The sequence below is a fragment of the Dicentrarchus labrax genome, unplaced genomic scaffold, assembly GCF_905237075.1.
Source record: "Dicentrarchus labrax unplaced genomic scaffold, dlabrax2021, whole genome shotgun sequence".
NCBI lineage: Eukaryota > Metazoa > Chordata > Actinopteri > Moronidae > Dicentrarchus > Dicentrarchus labrax.
The window spans coordinates 5253391-5272444 of record NW_026136713.1 but is presented as its reverse complement, the minus strand read 5'-3'; positions in this window follow the sequence as shown (position 1 = coordinate 5272444).

Genomic DNA, 19054 nt, shown 5'->3' with positions numbered 1-19054 from the left:
ATCCATGATACTTTACAGTTAGTTACATGAACTGATTTAGAAATAGAGATGTACTGACATTTTAAATCAAAGCTGACACAAAAGAAACTTGATCTCCTGAAGAAAGAGTCTATCAATTAGAGGGTGACTTATGTTGCTAGTTTGTTAACAATTAGTTAATAATTCTGCTGTGCTATAATTTTCACTTACACAGTGACAGAATCTCCTGTTATTGCTGTATACCACTGTTTTGTTGGGTGCGGCATTCCTGTTGTGGGTGTGTAATATTCCACTGACAGTGTTCAAGATTGATTAGCGTTTTACCAAATGTGAAAGCCAACTGGCAAACACCTCTCATCCCAGTTACTTGAAGTATATCTCCACAGGCAACAGCCAGCAAAATAAATAAAGCCAGGAGCATATCCTATACATCTGCAACTAATATCATCATCAATACGACATTTAATACAACATTTGTTGACAGTTTATTAGCAACACTAATGCATCTAAAACTAATGCAATCAAATATTACCACCTTGCATCCTTCATGAAGGTTATAATGTTTTTCATAAAAATGTTTTTGAAAAAAGTTCTGAATTATTTTTGAGGCTGTGTTTTCTCACACTGTGAAATTATATTGCTGGGAGGTTTTTTATAACAGGAGCGTGCCATTATTGATATAAATGATGTGGACAAAATATTCGACACACTTCCCAGTAAAATGTAATCAATCTACCAGCACCACAATACAACCTACATGACAATAAAGCTGTACCTCTCTAAAACAGTATAAATAGCTGCCATACAAGCAAGACGCTATCGGCTCTTGTTATGGCACTGTAGCGTAATTTTATAATATATTTTTTTTACATGCCTTTGAAACCGTTTTATCCACTTTGCTCTCAAACTTGCAGCAAACTGCACAATACATAGTTGGAGTTTTGCCGAAATCCTCTAAAGCCGTCCAACTATACTCCTTTTTCCAGAATAATTTAAATGCTCACTTGCGTTGTCGTCATTTCTCATACTGCAGATGTGCAACTCTCAAAAGAGATGAGAAGGGTTGGATGGCTCACTCGTAAGCAACTTCCACAATTTCCCCAATCGGATGACTGAGTTGTTAGATATACTAGCCGAAGTGGCATTTTATTTGTGGACAGTCCTTAGTCTTTAGAAAATAGTCTATATCGTGATATGTATTTACTGTGATCATATTTTGATATTGTGATGGTGATTTCTTCTATATCAGAATTTTGAGTAATGATATCAGCTCAAACCTGCTCTTTGTTTTAATGAGTGTTCACATTCCAGCAACTCTAACCAACATGCGTAAGATATGATTGCATTTGGCTTATTGCTTAAATCCTTACCTGTTGTAAAAGTAAAGCATACAAATAAGAACAATAAAGCCTTGCCTAAATCCAACTATTGTACTGCTTGTCAAAGTATGTTTTCTATTGTAATCTATGGCGATCCTCACCTTTGAGTATACACCTCCCAACGTCACACACCAACATGCACCCATCTGCCAATCAGCAAAGGGAGGAATACATATGCCAGCGTTTAACAGGAAATGGCGCAATCCACTCACCTGAAGAAGAAGTTCAGTCAGTCTTAGAGAGTTCATTGTGTAGCTTGCCAACCCCTGGCTTTGGTGCAAGTCTGTATTAACCATCCGTTCTACACAGTTGGATTATCTCTACCCCTCCACCTACCTGCTCCGAGGATTCTGCACAAACCGTTGGGTTTCCAGGCTGCCCAGTGCTTCAAACCTGAAAATCGTAAGGTTTCAGGGAAATTGCAGCAAACTGTGGTAAACCAACCCTGGGAGATGCTGGGAGTGCACTTGATGGACCCCTTCTCTAGGAGCTCCAAAGGAAATGCTAACTTGCTGGTTTTTGTGGACTGATACACACGTTGGGTGGAGTTATTTCCCCCACGAAAAGCAACAGCAGAAACCATATCAGGAATAGTCCCCCAGAAAATCTCACCAGATGGAGAGTCCCCAACTACCTTCTTTCAGACCAGGGCAGCCAGCTCACCTCCTCCATCTTTGAAGCCACTTGTGAAAAGTGGAACCTGAAACAAAAAAAGACTCTGGCTACCACCCACAAACCAACATGACAGAAAGAATCAACTGCATAGGGAGAAACACAGATTCCAGCGTTTGAGAGGAAATGGTGCAAACCACTCACCTGAAGAAGAGGCTCAGTCTGTCCTACAGAGTTCGTTGTGAAGCTTGCAACCTTTGAATTAATTTGAATTACATTACATTAATGTCATGATATGGGGCTAACTAGCTATACACAGAAATACAATGTTGCTCCTTTGTTAACATGTCCTGTACATGGATCAACAACTGGTGAGGATATTGACGTTACATACGCATCTTAAAATGTGTCAGATGGAAACATTAAAAAGTCACCTGGAGACAGACTACTCACAAATTCAAGGAGTTTAAGCTTTAGTATTAGCTTACATTAGCTAGTTACACTTATAATTTTAATGTAGCCGACCAAATCCACAGTCATCAGCTAGAAATGAAAACATGTTGATGTTAAATCTGCCATCGTTATTGTTAATAACTCCATATGTGCAGTGTGAGAATGGAAAGCTTGAGAGACAAACATCACAATAGTAACTAATGTGGGCGGGGCTTAGAGAACGGTTAATTATTTTTTTCTTTGCTGTATCGCATTAATATCTGACAAAGCAAGAGAACAGTATACCCATGAGACCATTAAAGTTTAATGTTATTAGCCCAGTAGGGAAAAGTACAAAATGCGGGAAAATGGACATCATTACTGAGCACTACTTCCAGGGAAACATAATACTTCTTTTTTATTCTGGCTGACATTAATGATTGGCTTCTTCCTCGTGCCATGGCAGGCTTGTCAGATGCAGCTGCTATGGAGACGATATCTACCTCAGGCTTAATAATGTTAACGGGATTCCCATACAAACACCTATCACATATATCTTTAAGATGCTACAAACCCACCTTGGTTTCTTCCTTGCTCCAGCAGCAAGTCACTAAAAATCTAAACTATTTCTCCGTCGACTTCTCCTGCAAGTTTTCCTTTTTTGAAAATTGTATTCAACAAAATAATTAAAGGGGGGAAATCCATTTAAAAGTTCCACATCTATAAATCAATTTACGGATTTCAGTATGACCTGTTGGCTTTCTCTTCTGTTAAATGTATGTCATATTTACACATTGTTGCTATCAGTCCTGCAGCTTGACACAGGGCTAAGTGATGTCACCACTGTGCTGACAGCTCTCCAAATGTATGGGGTGGAGAAACAACAGTTGTGAGGAAGTGGAGAGATACTGAGGGAACAAATAAGAGATGATGGGGGAATATGGTGGACACATCTGTGTGGAAGATGCGGCAGCATGGAGACACATAAATAGTCTGCACTGAGAGACTCCTAGGGGAGGTGAAGTGGGCTGCAGCTTATACCACATCCCTGTTACGTGGCTCCAGAGAGGAGTGGAGGCTAAAAATGATCATTGCGATCATTAAATCGAATTGACAGGTGGCTGCAGTCAGGTAAATGCTGAATTCCGTCCTGTATCTGTGGGATTAAGGAGTGACGTGAATTCCTTGTCGGTAATTCTTCAAGACAAATAGCAGGGCTCCCTAGACACCGCCCCTTCAAGGCAGCAGGCAGCCTGCACTAATTAGCAAGGGAGGTGTGAAGGAGAAATCATTACTTTATCCACACACTGTGCCCTACATACCTCTTTCCCCCCCCCCACAGACACCATCACTCCCATCTATCCTCTCCCCACAATCTGCAACATGGTGTGGTGTATATGCATGTTAATTTGTCTGTGAGTGTGCGTGTGTATTTGTGTGCAGAGTCTGCACCCAGAAACCGAGAATACTGCCAGTGAGATCAAAATGCAGGGCAAATGGAGGACCACAGATAAAGGCAAGAACTGGAGATGGGGGGAAGACGACAGAAGAGGAAGGGAGATGATGATGGAGGTGCTGGAGGGAATGAAAAAGAGCGTCAGACTAACCACTTTACAAAAGAGGTGGAGGGAGGGGTGGAGGGAAGGGGCATGTGCTGCAAGGTGTGGACAGCACAGTGCCATGGCTCTCTAGGTGTAATTATGATAGAATGGTCTCTGATTGATTGTTTGAGCCTGCAGGACCTCCAAAGCACCTCTGTGCTGTGGATGAGGCCTTTGTGGAAATGCTTAGCCCCCCTCATGTGGAGCCCAGCTGGGCTCCTATTCCCAGCAGCATGATTCATGAGCACTGGAGCTCTCTTCTGACCCGGGCAGGCCTGCAGCCCAAACCATCAGGTAGGACTCAAAACAGTTGCCCTCTCCACAATTAATGAGCTGAAGAAGCAGAGGGCAACCAACACCGCTACCATCTTCCTCTTTCCTTCTCTCATTTTAAAGCGTTCAATCCAACTGTTAAGGATCTTGTTACTACAGAGCACAGATCAACAAGATGGGGTAAAACCCCGCGGTAGGCTGATCTTGCTAAAAGCACCGCTGTTTATATACAGACACAAACCGCCACAGGCTTACCAGTAGGAGTACATAGTCAAACCAATCAGATTTAGAGCTAGATGCCACAAGTAAAGTGGTGCACTTAGTACATCTTGGCCACCATCTCTTCAAGAGCATCTTGCATATTTAACCATAGCTCAACTTTACATACAAGCTTTTAAAATATGTGATATTTATTTCATAGGGACAGAATGCATAAAAGCCACGAAAATTGAGCTGTGTTGCATCTTCCCCCTTTCAGAAATGCACTTATATTGAGCTGCACTTACCAACACAATGCACTCTTTCTGTTTGTGCCCCAAGTTACACTTACTACCACCTCCAAATAAAAAAAAAGTCAGTAGTAAACATAGGTAAAAGTAGATAAGATAGGAAGATATTGAAAGTATGAAAGGGAAAACCATTGCCTGTGTAGGACAGCAATTTTAATATTATTTTTAAGCAATGCAGCTTCACTCGTACAGAAAGAAAAACATCCACACAGGCACTACACTCAAACACAAGTGTCCATCAGCAACACCAGCAACTCCAAAAAGGGACAAGAGAAAACAAAGGGAAATCTAACATTCATAGGTGGTTCATGAGAGCATCTAAGGCAAATGATAACATTGTACATAAATCCCCCTGAACTACCCACCCACTCAGTCCCCAACCCTGAAAAAGCGCCCTTTCAGCACATATTCATAAAGGTTCTCTAATGGCTTCCAGAGGGACGAGGGGGCCTTCTCCTCAGACAGAGACATTTCACAGGCCCACAGGCAGAGCAGAGAATAGCCAAGAGAAAAATATCAAGTCTGAGAGAGAGAGATGCGAAAAAAAGTGAAAGAGAGAGAAAGAGAGACACGGAGGTTGAAGGAAAGAAACAGAGAGGGAGAGAGAGAATGTCTTCATCATGAGTGGAATAGAAATGATGCCCCACTGGGGTCTATTAGTGAGCCTTTACATACAATGGCAGCCTCACCAACTTCCAAGTGAGGCGACAATACAAAGCCCTCAGTTTACTATGGCAGGGAGATTAAGGTTGTTAAGGGAAAACATACCTCTTGTAAAATCAAGTATACTCCCAGATTGGGGTGGGCCATATTGCCAAAAAAAAAAAAAAAAAAATCTGATTATTTTTCAGATAATGATATCTGTGACAATATGACATCTCTCAGTATAATGCAATACAGTTAAATAGCTCCACAAATTTCAGCCACCAGAATGACCATATAGATGAATCTCTCTAAAAAGTCACAAGAAATACTTAAGATCTATTAAGATAGAATTTGTTGCAGGGCTGTTTATATTGCATTAGTTGTAGCAAGGTGTACCAAATTAATTGGCAGCTAGATATAAATATATATATATATATATATATTAGTGCTGTCAGTTAAATGCGTTATTAATGGCGTTAACGCAAACCCATTTTAACGGCGTCAATTTTTTTATCGCAAGATTAACGTTACTACAACACCACACCGGATCTAGCTAGACCGGAAACAAAACAACAGGCACGCCGCACACACTTGTTTAACAGTAGTAGACGTTACGTTTTGAGACGCGAGACGCAGAAATGGATGCCAATAAAATTCTGAATGAAAAGTTTACTTTTAAAAAGTTGCCAAATGCTTCCATTGACAAGACCAAAGTGATCTGTGTGTTTTGTCGTTGTGAACTGAGCTATCATCGCAGCACGTCCAGTCTGAAATACCACTTGATGGCCAAACACATGCGAATTCTCCGCCCCCTCATCAAAGCCAGGCGACAATGGATGATTTTTCAATAAAAACAACATTTGCACAAAGCAAGCCGATCCACTTTTCCATGTTGATAAGAGCATTAAAATGAGAAAAAAGAATGGGAAAAAAGAAATAAAGGGACATTTAGAATAGATAAAAATGTGCGATTAATTGCGAGTTAACTATGACATTAATGCGATTAATCGCGATTAAATACTTTAATCGTTTGACAGCACTAAGATATATATATGTGTGTGTGTGTGTGTGTATACTGTATGGTAAATAACCTCTGGCAACTAATGCTAATTTTGCTTTCAAACATGCTTGCTACTACATGTAGTCATGATTTAAACACGTTAACACAATTGCAATATTGTTAATATCATGATGTGACGCATTTTTATAACATGAAAAATTATACTGATAAGATAAGATAGATGAGATAGCATGCCTGTAATACACAGCTGCACTACTTGAACACTTGCATCGAGTGTTTGGTGGCAAATATCAGGAGGGACAAGCACCCAAAGCTTCCATGAAATGTTATACTGGAAATAGACCTGTAAATGTGGGTAAACCTACAAATTCACATCAAACTTTGATTGATATTGAAGGACCACAATTTGGCTTTTTTTTTAAACTACAGACCATGGACCAATTTTGGTGAGCCTTTAGTTCAAGTGCATTTACCATTTCTCATTGCTGAGAATCAGAAGCAGCCCATTAATGATTCCTCATGAACAGAATTCTCTACTTAACATGGTGCTCATTAAAATTGCATTGGGAAGGTGCCATTTTCCCTTATTAACTTAATTGTCAGGTCATGTAGATTGGACAGATGACAGTGAAGGTGTCTATGCCAAAGGACATGTTGGTCTCAGTCAGCTACTGCTGCTACACAGTATAAGCCATCAATTGCTGAACACATTCATACGTCATATATATGGGCCAAATTAAGCCACAGACAAATTAAACGAGCTTGCTCATAAATTATAAGACAGGGATGGGGCAACCCTATATATCATTGCCATGTAAGTCATCAATCACTGTGAGGTTGGAGCTCTTAACTTCCCATCTCATGGATAACTGTAAGAGTTATTCTCTAGTCTGCTCTTTCATTGCCCCTTCACCCTCAGATGAAAGCAGGGTGTCACAGTCAAGCTGACTGCTTAGATGACAGCTAACCTCACAGTCTTACTAACTTCAGTCTTGCTTCATTACACTGCTTAATTTCTGAATGTGCATTTTAACACATTGCTCCATCCCAATAAGCTCATCACACTAAGTGTTAAAAAATCTTACAGAGCAAAGCACAAAATAATTTTATGTTACCTGAGTAAGACGTATTCTGTGTGTATATATCTACAAACCAATATTCTCCTCCATCAAAGACTGTTTGCTTCCTCAGTCATACTGTGTATCTATCAGCACTGTCATGTTTATGTTTAGCTTTGCAAACATACAATAACAGGTTTAAAGAATATAAGAACTCTGAAGCTATAGTATATTCTTTGACGTTTGACTGTGCCCTTGATAGCCCAGTTGTTTGCACTAGATCTAGGAGGCACAGTACTGTACAGCCTACGCAATTAGTCAATCTAGAAGTATGTCTAGAAGCTTTGTGCCCATCAGGCCTATAATTGCTCTGCTGTAGACATGTATCGGACACGTACATGTGGTTATGTCTCGCTTCTTATGCACTTTACTTCACACTCAGAGCCAGCAGCACCTTGTTATAACAAAATTTTCACCATGTCCCACAGTCCTGACTCTGTTTCATGACTGGCATAACAGTGCTTAGTGCCCTTTAGGCATTTTTGAAGGAGACACTTGACACAGGCTTTTCAAATTTCTTAAAAATTCTACAGCTGCATGTAAAGTGTTTCTTTCCCTTACAGTATATCCTTTTTGGAAATACTCAATTTGATATTTGTCAGAAAAATAATCGTGTCCTCAAAACCAAGAGCTGTTCTTGGGCAAATCTCTAAAAAAGACTCAATGTTTCATCCATAATGTTCTAACATTTGCCAGCTCATTTGCTCATGCCAGCAGTCCGAATGGATGAGAGCATGTCAGGGGTGGATATCTCATTGTAAAATTTCAGTTGTTGTTTTGTTACCATCCTTACATACAGCAGGGAGCCAGGAGCTTTATTAATTTCAAGCAATAAGGTCCTTACTATTTTTTTGAAAAATCACCCTATGAATCCAACCCCCCCCAATCAATAAATGGCTGTCAGTCAAAATAGTTTTTACTGCAAATATGTCTTATTCATCACATTGATTCGCATAATAAGAGTGATTGGCATCATTAAAAGCCTTGATGGATATTTACAAGACACCAGCACAAGACCAAATCATGCAATCCTCTGGCTGAAAAACAAAAGTCAATCACAAAAATGAGCTCTATCCACCGACGTCAGACACCAACACAAATATGACTGAAGGACACAAGTAAGATGATGCAGGCAACACGCTTTCTACAATAACAAGAAGAGGCCTAGTTTCATTTTGTAAGTACTTTCTAGTAATGCTGCTCTGAAGTACATCAAAGGTGTTACCTGGCGTGCTCCAAAACCACATTATTAAGTGTACTCACTGACTCACTCCATCACATGCAAAAACACATCCATCTGATTAAGAGTATGGAAAGCCTTTTTAAAGATCATCTATTTCTATTTGAATCTCAAAGAGAGTGATATTTAAAACAGATAGAAAGTAGAAAGTGGACTCAAGTGTCCTGAAGACAGTGAGAGTGATTAAACATTCAAATATTAAACTGAGGTCATGCACTGCTAAAAGAGTAAGACCCATGAGAAATAAGAAAATATTCTACATCTTGTACCTGTATCAAAAGAAATGAACAGAGCGATAGTGAATTCAGTGTAATTCTACATATGTCTGAAAAACCTAAACTGTACAGCTTTAAACAAAGTGAGAGGCCAACTTTGTTGCTTTGTCAGTAACAACAAAGGTATCACAGGTGTTATACTCCACGCTCTCTTAAACCTGCACAATGCCTCTCCAAAAATATAAAAGGGAGGAAGTGAGAGGTCTGTGCTCCATGCTTCTCAGGTGAACAGCTGGACTGTGGAATATTTGGCGGGCATAAAGTATGAGGCACAGCTGGCTTTTAAGAGGAAGAGCTCCCCTGGAGCCTCTGGGAGGTCACAGCCTGCTAGGCCGTGAAGCGTTGCTCGGCAGGAGCCGTGTGTAAAGGCAGAAGGCCTGTGCCACTGTGTGCAGATGTTCCCCCCCGCTCTGCTGGCTGCTTCAAAACACACACAACTCACACACAATGCACAAACCTTGGTGCAGATTATTTAATACACGGAGCAAACACTTAACACAGACACCTTCACAAAAAATATACATAGACACACAGACACCACATACCTACTGCACACACATATCCCTTCTCCATATCCTGTCTGCACAACCACGTCACTTTCTTGTGTCCTCCATAGCAACAAGCACCACTCAGGAGCACTGAGGTGGTGCTGCTGGAAACAATAAAGTAGGGTTTAAATGAGCTCTCCAAGGTCTGAAACACAGAACCAAATGTAGGAAGGTGCCCCTCAAATGCAGCAGCAAACTGCTCCTTCTCACTTCATAACAGAGCAGCTTCTATTCATTACCCACAGGTAAAGCACAGTTATAGGACAAAATAAAAAGGGAAAAAAGCTCAAGGCTCCACAACTTCATCCCTCTCAGTAATATATCTTATTATGTATGTCTCTCACACAGCGCCACATTTGAATAGCATTCTGCAACAAACACAATCAATAGCACAAAAACGTCCTTCCTTTAATTCATGAGCTATATGCGTTTATCGACCTGAGCGCTCCTCTGGGATATATACACAAGGGACCAACTATGCTGTCCGTGGAAAAACTGTGCCAATGTTTGCAGTATCATTACAAAATAACTCATCGAAGAATGTCAGTCAAAGGCGTATGTTATGAGAAATTTATTTCAGGTGGAACATGTGGCATGAGAGATGCCAACATTGGATTGGTATAGTCATCAGACACCAGCATCAGCAGTCTACTGACAGTGATGAATAGACAAAAAGACAGTATGAGTGGCAGGCTCTAGTGAGGGGACAGCACTCTGCTCGGCAGCCTCCTCCACACCGTCTGTCCAGCCCGACAAACTCTCACAAACCCAAGAGACAAATCCTGCTGCTGACACCAATGGACAAGCACATCTGGCAACCAGGGTCCACTGGGGTCCACTGTGACAGCCCCAATCAGCCACTTGATATTCACAGCACCGACTACTCATTCCCTCACTCCAATGCCAGAAGGAAAAAGAGCGAAAGAGAGAGGGGGGCAACCTTTCAACAGGAAATCAAATATTAATCAGCCCAATCACAGGCATATCTCCATAACTGCAGTCTGACATTGATATCCAATCAATCAAAAAGCCGAAATATGGAGAGATTACCATGAGATCAACAAGAGAACAATAGAAGGTTTAGTAATGATGAAAACGAGGCCATCAATGTTAATGCCTCGGCAGAGCGCTAATAAATCTTTCCAGAATTCTATCATTTAAAAAGTGTTTCTTTTGTAAATCTCAACTCATCAGCATGTGTCAAATGTAAATGACCGAGTATGGTATCAAAGAAGGAACGTTGTTTGCAGTGTTAAAACCTGGACTGATATGACAGCGGCGGTTGGTTTATATGTATTTCTATTGCCCTTTCATTAATTATGTACCAGAAACTGGCCAAAGGCTATATTGTTGTCTACAGTGAAAATTAAATATTGATAAAGCTCTAGCTTTCACCCCAGATTTCATTGTGTTAACAAATATGTTTTGTTTGCAAAACAATTTGAATTTAATAATTCATCAAAAGGGGGAGAGGCCATTATCATTCAGTATGAGCCTTGTGCGGGCTCCAGATGTCAGGGATCATGTCCTCGTACTGACAATACATGCAAAGTCTGTGCCCTCTTTTATACATTATTGAAAGCAAATTCTGCAAGGTGGGTTTAGACATGGGCATAGGGACTGATACATAACATGTATAGAGGTGACCTGAGACTGTCCGTCAGGAAAAAATCGTGACAGAACTTCAAAGACATATTTACACTCATATTCTGTGTGATCAGTATGTCAACCTGTCTCATCTATACAAGCAATTGCTTTTACTGAAGAGGGATTTTGGTAAACATGAGTTCAACTAAAGAAAAAGCTTCATAATTAGCCCTGACCAATTTAATATACAATTTAATATACATTAACTAAAGTATACTCCTGTATTTTATTTTCTACATTCTAAATGAACTCACCATGGATACTGGCTGTTAAAGGTTAAAAACTCACAGGGCCACAACTCCAAGGTACAGCGAGATCATGGCATCCCAGCGGGCTATAACATTAGTCACCAGCTTCATGTTGGTCATAAATCTAACACAGTAACATCTTGACTCTGCCTCTCATGAATGTAATCCTTAAAACTAAAATTATTCATTATTTGTCATTACAGGCTGAAAGAAGGGTGAAACAGTGGCAATTACAACCTTAACCTCGAACATCCAAACCCTATTGACCACTCTGTCAGCCCTTGGTAAAAAAGCTTGACTTGACATTCCGTTAGCGGCAGTGCGGGGGCTGCAGAATAGAGGGGAAGTGGTGGCTGATAGGCGTGACGGAGAAGAGAAAGAGAGAGAGACAGGGGACGCCTGTTTGGGATTTACAGCGGCGGCATGCTCACCTAGCAGCTGACCGTGCTGCTTCACAGGTCAGCCGCTCTAACCGGACTCCATTAATACGCCAGTCCACCTTGTGGCACACTTAATGCTCCAGCGCATCCACCGCCTTAGGGACAACTTCACTGGCACTTTACTCTGAGTAAGAAAGGGAGGAGGCCCTCGTTCCAGGAACAAAGAAACCCTCTGTAAATAGAAGTGGGATAAGAGAAAAGTCATACAGAAAGTTTGAAGACTAGTTTTTCTTATTGTAGACTTATGCTTTACTGTAAAGAACTGTATATGGAGTGAACTTTCACAGTTTTGGCTCGCACAGGCAAAGAAGTCTGATTGTAGCAGAGGTCAAAGTTTGTTGTTTTGTTTAGTTTTTGCTTTGGAGTTGACTCGAGTTCATCTCATATACCAGGTTCTACTTTTTTGGCCTCGTAGTCTGAAGCACACTTTAGGGACAAGCATGGACATCATGGTATAAATGTGTTTTACGGCCAGGCAGCTGCTGGGGGCAGGCTGTTTTTTATGCTTTCTGGCCGAGTGCAACATGGCCACCTGCTTGGCGTAAAACCCTTACTGCTATGCTGGGCTTTATAGGCACGTTCGGCAACTAAACAAAGATATACAAGGACGTGTGCGTGGAGAGCTGCCTGCCGCATATGGTGTGCACTTAAGCAATTCATCGGTGCCATAAGCATCGGCGCGAGCAAATCCTCGGCTCCTTGTGGGTTCCAGAGCAACAATGGGACCAGAGGGATGCTGCTTGGTTCATGAACCCACTGATGAATTACTTTCCTCCACAAGTCCACGTTTCCCTTAGGCGTGACTGTATGTGTCACTCCTCTGACAACTCTGTTTGCCTAAGCTGCAGAAAGCCCGTTGATTATCCTGAGACCCTGGATGGAGGCACTGCAACTGGGAGGGAATTCACAGATGATCGCCTCTAGGATTCACAGAGGTGAACTTTGTTTTGGGCTCCAGAGGGAGGCGACCGGCACTCAACCACCTGCTCTTCTGATAAACAAGTTCATGTATGAGGAAGAGAGAAAATGATTATTAGATGGATTTCAGAGTGTCATCCCTCCCTCTCTCCCACTATCTCACTTTCACAACTGCAAGCGGCAGAACAAAATTACTCCCCGCCAGTGAATAATAAGGAAGTTTATGAAACGTGACGAATGCGACGGCGCTCTACATGAAATACCAATGAGGGAGGCGCCCCAGCGTAGCAAATGCTACATCCTAATATCAACAGTCACCTTGTGTTACTCCCTTTACTCCCCAGAAGGACACATCCTAGAGGGAGTATGAACACACAGCATAATGCGGTGACACTGACATCGTACACGGGATGTGTACATGGGCAGGTGAATGGACACGTGCAGTTGGCGTGCCACTACAGCAGGCTGGCACCAGGATCGGCACAGAGGACGAGGGCGAGAGGGGAAGAAGTGTTGTCATACATTGTCTCAGTGTCGGCGAGGGGGGGTGTTGGAAGTGTCACCTGCGTGCTGACACGCTGTGTGCATATTTGGTCGCAGTGGGGGTCAGAGGAAGTGTGTACATGACTCAGACACATTTGCCACTCAGTGTATGAGTCAGTCAACTTAGACACAAATGCTCATTAGAGAAACTAACTTGGTGTGATACACTCAGAGGAACATGAAACTGTTGCAGAAACAATTCTGTGTTAGCCAATCAACAGAAAATTTATCTGTGATAATTGATTGATCAATCAAGTAAAACATCACTAAGCAGTCAACGGTTCCAGTTAACGATTAGATTTTCTTTTCTCATTGTAAACAGATTGGCCTTCGGTAGAGCGGAACAGTACATCTATATTAATGTTATGTTAACGTAAGGATGTAACAAACAATGGCAATGGCTTAGGTTTGGAAAAGCCTAAAAATAATGGTGACCTTTCTTCCATTTCACAGTTCCACCCAGCACCACCGACAACATCATTCGTCTTTCGCTTCGCCACCTTTATAGCCACGCATGGGGGAGCGTTCTGTGCTCCTACTGTGTTAAATTCTAACATGCTTGTTGGAACTTGGGGTATCCCAGATGACAACCACTATGATCTGTAACACAGGATTAAACAATCAATTGCCACGCCCGATGCATCTATCTGGTCGGCCTATTATCGGACTGTGTAGTCTGACCCAGCTAAAACAAATTGTCCAAAAAGTATAGATATTTATATATATATTACAAATGTTTAAATTAAACTCATTATATAACAATGTATATAAAAATTCAATATTACCTGCAACCGTACAAGAAACAGTAAAGGAATAAACTTCTCAGCTTCTCTTTGTCAGCTTGCTCAGCTCAGTCAACGCTGACATTGCAGTTTTGTGTTTTACATCATGCTGTAGGTTTCTCTACACATTACAGCAGCTCCTGTTCATCCACTCTCTCCCCCCCTCACGCTCCTCCACAGCTGAGTGACAAAAGTCTCTCCTGAGTGAAATCATGCGTTTCCCTCTCTCCTTTATCTCTGATGGCCATTCCACTAGCTCGCCGGTCATTTTTTTCCTGCTGGGCGCGACAAAGATGAAAAGTCTACTTTCTTTGCTTGCTTGCACACTTCAAACCTCTCAGTGCAAAATGACTTGTTATGTTTCAACTAGAGCATTATTAATAATCTTGGGTTAAAAAAGAAAAACTGTTAGGAGGCCTGAATGGAATGCCCTCTATTTTTTATGAGCGTTTCGTGTTGTTGTATTTGTGTGTATTTGTGTGCTTGCATGTAAGTTTGTATTTGTGGGGTCAACCCTTTTATCCTCGTCTTTCAGGAGAGAGTGCGTGAGTGTTTGTGTGTTACTGCATTCTCCGCAGGGACTATTTCAGTTGAGGGCAAAGAACACAGAGAAACTTTGAAAGAGCTTTTATGTACTTTTGAGTGAAATGATCCTAAGAAAGGCTTTTTATGAAAAAATACTTTTTATTCAGGCTTCCATATCCAGAAGGGCACTTACCCAATTACCAAGCTCCCTTCCTCCCTTTCTACATCCATCAATCCCTCCTCTATTCTTAGGCCTGCATCTGTGTTGTGTGTGGAGGCATTGCCATGGGCTAAGAGCATGAGCTTAGTAGTAGAGAAATGTAGGGCATGTCAGTGAGTATACAGTGAGTCAGCCATTTGTAACCACTTTTTGGCCATATTGTAAGACTTTAAAAGATCATACAACCAGGGGAAAAAAAGCCACCATATTTGATTACTAATCTTCCTAATGTTGATTATTTTTGAAGCAAAAGTTTATTGGCCTCATACTTTTTCTGGATGATTAATTTTTGACTTGAAATTGTTCAGAAAGACCAAAAAAAGATTGCTTTGATATCACACATTGGCAAAGGTAAAATAGGGCATATACAGATAAGGCTGATACTGTATGACAAGCTAAGTGAATGAGAGGTAAACTCATTCTGTCGCCTTCACTTTCGCATCTCAGCTTTCTTTTAACTGCAGCCTTGTCACTCAGTAGCCTGAAAGGCAAGACCTCACACAGGTTTGACAGATAAAAGTCTCCTCACTTCATTGCTGTTTGACATTTTACCTCCCAGTAAAAGTTTCAGCCTCTATCCTCCTTTTTCTTTCTTTCTCTCCTTCCATCTCATAAACACACACACACACACACACACACACACACACACACACACATACTCCCCTCGATGTGAGTCCATCTCCTCTCCTCCTGTCCATCTGCCAGGCAAAATGGAGCCTCAGACAAAGGAGACGGAGGCTAACTCAGTGATCTGAATCAAATGGCAAGAGGAGGAGGGTAGCAGAGGAAAAGAGGAGTGATGGGTGCCAGGGAAGGAGCACGGGAGACGTGGGAGACAGAGGGCTTGGATGGTGAAGGGAGGCATGAGGGGCTAGATGTGAATTTTTTCTGACAGGTTGAAGTCTCCTCTGAGCTGACCCTCTCCCTGCTGGGAGCCATGTCTCCTGGATGTGTGTGGGGTGAGGCAGGATAGAGAAAAGGAGATATAAGAAGGAGCAATGAACTGTGATCATGGAAATGCCATGCTGAATGCAGTAGTGCAGTAGTAGTAATGATCAATGGTAAGCGTGCAGTATATTAATTTGACCAATACCGAAGTACAAACTTCTACAGGAATCTGTCAGTATTAAATTTCCCAGGTTAGGTTAATAACACCATCACTCAGTGTCAAGTAGCTTTATTGGACATAGTGTGACTAGCCATCACTTGTAGTATACTGACAGAAGACACATCTGCTGTCTGGGTCATTTTGAAATTTCATGTACTGAAAAAAGTGTATTGATTTGTAAGAAGTAACACTCCGGCAGGGCAGAGTGGACAAACATGGTGACAAGTGACTTCCAGTGACTCCAGGGTAGAAAGGAAAAAACAAGATGAAGAGGGCAGATCATTGGTTTGAACGTCTGGGGATGCCTGAGTAAGTAAGTGTACAAGAGAGGAGTTAAGAAATTGTGTCATAGTCAGATGGTCGGAGGAGACATTTATACACTGAGTAGGGCGAAGAGAAGTATAGATAGTACAAATACTGATGCATGGATGCCAATTCATTCTAGTGCCGAAACAATTAATCAATTAGTCAGTAAACACAAAATCACATTTTTTTCCAAAAATTCCAAACATCTATTCAATTCAATTCAATTCAATTCAATTCAATTTTATTTTATTTGTATAGTGCCAATTCATAACAGAAGTTATCTCAGGACCATTTTCAAATAGAGTAGGTCTAGACCGAACTCTTTAAAACATCTGTTGATTACCTTCTCAATAATTATTATTTTCTGCTTTTCCCATTTTAATATATTGTAAATTAAATTAATTTGCCAAATAAAATAAACAATTATATTCAATAGACTTTATTCACTTAAGAGTGGTGGAGCATAACAAGACAATAAGATTCAATAAGACTACAGCGACGTTTTACATAAATGCTAATCTTAGCATGCTAAAATACTCACAATGACGATGCTAATATGCTGATATATGCTTTTTCAGGTAATGTTGCTGAACATGCTAACATTTGGTAATTAGCACTAAACACAATGTACCATTTCTGTGAGTTGAGGCTGAGTCAGCTTCTGGGCACCATATATATCTATACCATGGCCACCCACCCAGTAGTTTTACATTACCTGACGTTTTACCTCATGGTGGCACTAGAGATCAATTCAGGGATTTTTTATATAGGTAGGCTTCATCTTCGGGGGCCATGAATATCTGTACAAAATTTCAGGGCAATCCGTTGTGAACCACTGGTGTACAGGAGATTTGTACATTTCGCCACTGGAAAAGACTAGCAGCAAGGTTAAATATGACATAGATTCATGGAAATGTTAAATGGCCAGTGTGTAGGATTTAGTGGAATCAAGTGGTAAAGTTGCACATTACAGCCATTTGAATACAGCTCAACCTTCCAAGCATGGCTGTGGTGTGTGAGAAACTAGGGTGACCACGAAATACCCTATTTAGAGCCAGTGTTTCCTTTTTAATTTGCTCCTTCTGGGCTATTGTGGAAAAATGGTGGTTTGACATGGTGGACACGCTTTCATTGTAGATAATAAAAACAAATTCTAAGCTAACGAACAATGATTCCTATTTAGATGATTATAAACTACTGAAAAAATACCTATGAATACTATTTTATTTATTTATTTATTTAATTTCTGCCAATAGATCCTCCTGAATGGTAAAGCACTGGACCTTTAACATACAGTGTTTGACTGGCAGTTTATCTTGAAAACACAGTGACTGGTGCAGCGTTTCAGTAGATTATCAGATTATTTGAAATACTTTAATACGGACAACACTGAGCTGTTTATGGCGCACACACACACACACACACACACACACACACACACACCTGCAGAACATTAGACAAGAAAATCCTCTCACAGACATATTTATCAAGACACACATTCACCCTGAACGCACACATACATGCATTTATCAAACTCTCATGTTTAAGTGCAAGGTGCTGCTTGAATAAGATTTCTCCTCAGACAGAATTAGCTCAGGTAAGGCGGGAATTGTTACTGTCTGCTTTGTCTCATCTCCATAATGTTTGCATACTCTCAAGTAGGTGGAAATGCAAAATGAAACATAATTATGTTGCGCACCCACTGACAATTGCTCTGTCACCGGGTGCATTAGAAATACAACTGTGTATAGCGTGAAGAAAAGGGGTGGGGACATAAAAGAGAACTTGTGTGGGCCTGGCTCATCTCTCAGACTCTGACAAGGCTACTTACCTGGAGGTTGTAAAAATAAAAAACAGGATAAAATAAATGAGTAATAACTACCACATACACACAACTGCACCCCTAAGCTCATTAGACAAATACACTGTCCGTATCTCATTCCGAGTTCTACCATCCCAACCAAGACGGATCTCTCACCCTGTACAAAGCGCAATTAAACCAGACCAGACAAATGTAGCATGGGGGGTATAATCTTTCTGAATAACCTGGAAAGTCAAGATGATAAGAAAGCTGCCTTTCTTCATAGCTGCAATGCTGGTTCCTTGTAAGGAACTGGGTTGGCCTCTTTCAGCATGTTTACTTGCCGCCAAGTACAAATTAACCTCCCAAGATCAACAATAAACCTAATTAGAGTTGTGTTCTGCAGCACACATCTCTAAACACAGATCACAGCTTGTTGAGAGATGAATCTCCATCTGTCTGGCTGCACACTGGGAGGAGGAGAGACTCAGAAGATCAGTCCCAAGATTCGCAGAATAGAGCTTTGTATGTTTCTGTATGTGTACACAGGGAGAGAGTGAGAGAGGCCCTTGTGGCCACGGGGGTTACTCCCCTATGTCACCCTTTATTTTATGATGTCTTGCTGCAGCAGGGGAGTGGGACATGGCACATGCGAGGAGAACACGCAATTGCATTTGAGCATGTTTGGGGAGGCGGGGGGCGGGGGAGTGTAATGCTAAGGGGTTAGGACAGGAACAGCTCTGCCCTGCCATTTGACACTCACTCCTGGGACTCAGGCAGCCAGACAGGGAGGAACACATTGGTGTGGAAACAGGAGAGTCAATACATCTCACATAGTGAACTGCAGACGCACAGAGTTTAATTTTCCCATGTTCTCTACACTA